Raw genomic sequence first — 3,383 nt, forward strand, 5'->3', positions numbered from 1 at the left:
TCCGAACGAAACGTAAACGGGGATCAAAGGGAGGCATTCGGCAAAAGCTCAGAAGACTGAGAAACAAACTTCCTCTGCCTATCACATTGCTCATCAACGCTCAGTCCCTAAAAGCAAAAACTGACGAGCTGACAGCGAACATCCGCTACCTACACGAGTACCGGAGCTCCTGCGTCCTGGCCATCACAGAGACGTGGCTGGACAGCAGGGGCGGTCTGACTGGGCAGCCGCCCGGGGCGGCATCGCAGCGGGGGCGGCGCGGGCGCGAAAAAAAACGGTCCCAAAAAAAAAAAGAGCTCGTGCAGGAGATCAGGAACTTTCCTGACTTGCCGTCAGCAACTGTGACCCCCTAGCCTAGTAAACTAGACCCACCCGCCTAGCGGCCAAAAATATTTTTGCCTAGCGAGTGGGTCTAGCCTCGCACCATATAAACAAAAACACCCCGGGCATCAAATCGTGCCCGCCAATCACAACGCAAGGTTTTTGTTTGGAATCTTTGGGCGGGTTTTTGCAGGAGTGACGACAAAGCTGCGCGATGCTGGGGAAAGCACAGCAGGAAAGATGGCTACCGCTAGTGAACAGCGCGCGTTTGACTCCGCTTTGGAATCAGTTTTAGAAGAATTAGACTTTGAGTTTTCGTTGAAACATGAGCAGGAAGAGGCTCTCCGCTCATTCCTTTTCAAGAAGGACGTTTTCGCTGTTTTGCCGACCGGCTATGGCAAAAGTCTGATCTACCAGCTAGCTCCGCTCGTAGCCAAAAGGATGGGGCTAGTTTGTGCAGTACGAAGAATTAATAAACAGCTTTGAAACATTACTTTTTGATTGTTTCTTATTTTCCCGTTATTTTAAATTTAAGGGAAATTATTTCACCAAACACCACTAAATAAAAACTCTCAAAAACAGTTTAAGCAAACCCTTGAAAAACACTTGAAAAAAATAAGTGTATGTTAAGTTTGTGGTACAGACTCCAAACTTGTGGTCATTATCTCCAAACTTCTTAATATGTAGAACCTGTTTATTAATTAATACGCATTTTGAAAAATTATTTATTTCAAGGTCTCCCCCACTGCGCACTCTGACTACGTCACAGTCACTGTTGCGCTGATTGGTCAGAGCGTTGGCCCCTTTCACTGACGTCACCCGAAACCGGAAGTAAACAGACCCCGCGCCATTTTGGAAGACCAACAATCTCGTGATTAGGGGGAAATAACGGCAGCGGTATGTGAACCCACGAGAATAAAGTGGAGTGGCAAACGACTTAAACAAACAAATCTGAGCTGTTTTATTTATGATTTATTGGCCCAACAGTAGACTTAAAAGAAACCTGTGTGAGACTTGGCAAAAAACTGTGGATATAATGGATAAGTCTGTGCATGATCTGCGGACACTTTGAGGTAAGCAAACGCAAGAAATTCAGATTTAAAACATGCTAAATTGGCCCCAAGTTGATAACTGTATGAGGAGCAATCCTCCCAGACTTCTACAATTTAATAATAATAATTTAGGATGGTTTGGGGCTTGCTCGCTGCTGCCAGGTTGGATGTTGAGTAGCCTGACAGTTTTTTTTTTTTTTCCTTGCGTGTGGTATCATTGTTGACGCGAGGTTGTTTTTTGAACATGCCAATGTGGACACGATTTCCCCTGATGAGTTATGACTTCAGACGCGATGCGTGTGTGGAGGTGTGGAGTCCGCGTGATATGTGCGTAAGATAGGCTTCTCATGTGTTTGGAGATCCGCGCTCCGAGACAAGCGCACACACCCCCAAGGGAAAAAAGGGACCCCCCTGAAAATATCGGCATAGTTAGAACACTGAGTGTAGGCACTGGGTGTAAACAACAAATAGTTTACAATGTCTGGGTAGCAAACAGATGGCAGAATTGGTGTCCGGTCCTCCTTATGTTTCCATTCTCCCTTGCCCCGAGTCTTATCATATGGGTCAAACCCATCAATCACAGCCAGTTTCTCCACATACCGTGCCCATTCTGCAACTGGTAATGTACTCACATCATCAGAATTATCATCCATCGTGTCACTTTACTCTCGCTCGTACTTTGTTTTATATTGTGAGTGCATCCCAGATAGCAGAGGGTCGTTGATTCGACGTGGAATCATCGGCATGTTCTTCGACCTATACGCCGTCGAATCACCGTCGATCACCGACGTTGATTCAACACCGCTTTGCTCATACGAGTTTCTGTTGAAACGACGTTGAAAAGTGGCTGGTGGTCGACAGAGAATAGACCCCCTTTCACCCTTTATTCAACTACGTATTTCGGTCGATTTATAGTTGAATTTTCGGCGATGATTCATCCAACTTTACTTCCTGTTTTATGTACAACAGGAAGGCTACAAATTAAGCAAAACAGGCTAAATTAAACTAGCTAACAATAAAGCATCGGGGCTCTTGCCTAGGATGAACACACACATGCATACTTCAACCATGAAAGTGAAACTTAATTTATATCAATGTGCGTAGGCTACGTCCTGTTTAATGTACAACAGGATATAAAAATGCATGCAACAATGCACCTCTCCTAATGTTTGTCAAGCTATCTAATGAGGCATAACTTTTAACATTTATAAGGAACAGAACACACTTGAACAAGTTCTTAGAAACATTTTATGATTTATTTATAATTGTGGCCTATTCCTCCTGCGGCGCAGACACCTGTACATGGAAACAGAAAAACATAACCAAAATTAATTTGATGCAGCATTGATAAAGAAAGTCAGCAGTAGGCTATGGGTTTCTAAATGCCACCCTACCTCATTATTTGGCCATGGGGAAAAACTATATTTAAAATCCAAAGAGGGATGGAGGGAGGAAAATTAAAACAAAAGAAAGAAATGAAATATAGAGTAGAGAATATTTGATAAAATTAAGGATGTTTTTATTCAGTAAACATTTAAAAAAATGTTCTACAATACTCTAGCCTAGTGACTTACCAGTAACAAAATAGACTTGAAGTATTCAGATCCGCTCTGCATAAAGCAGCTAAATCCTCTCTCTGTCTCCTGGCACAAAGCTCCTTGGTTTGCTTGTGTCTCAATCACAGCTGGTATTCTGTAGAAAGACTTCTTTTCACCTTTCCCATCAGCTTTGTTAGAACCCTAACACAGCACAAAAGTTTACCATTGTAGGTTTTTGATGAACCCGTGGGTTCACATACCGCGCGCTGCCGTTATTTCCCCCTAATCACGAGTTTGTTGGTCTTCCAATGTGGCGCAGGGTTTGTTTACTTCCGGTTTCGGGTGACGTCAGTGAAAGGGGTCTAATGGGGGCATTACCGCCACCCACTGGATTGGGGTGTAAAGCAGTCTGAACAAAACGTGTAAACATAAACATAGGAGAAATGAACCCGTTTTTCTAACTCGTCCTCAC

General features: G+C 43.6%; 1 long non-coding RNA gene across 1 annotated transcript; it reads right to left on the reverse strand.

Annotated features, from left to right (window-relative positions):
* Positions 1-2,629: 2,629 nt before the first annotated feature.
* On the reverse strand, positions 2,630-3,150 carry LOC132891161 (uncharacterized). The gene is made up of 3 exons (XR_009655286.1): positions 2,948-3,150; positions 2,768-2,792; positions 2,630-2,669 (listed from the first exon to the last, which is right to left on the reverse strand). It is a non-coding gene; the product is annotated as an uncharacterized LOC132891161 (long non-coding RNA).
* Positions 3,151-3,383: the final 233 nt, after the last annotated feature.

This window comes from Neoarius graeffei, chromosome 9, assembly GCF_027579695.1.
Source record: "Neoarius graeffei isolate fNeoGra1 chromosome 9, fNeoGra1.pri, whole genome shotgun sequence".
Classification (NCBI taxonomy): Eukaryota; Metazoa; Chordata; class Actinopteri; order Siluriformes; family Ariidae; genus Neoarius; species Neoarius graeffei.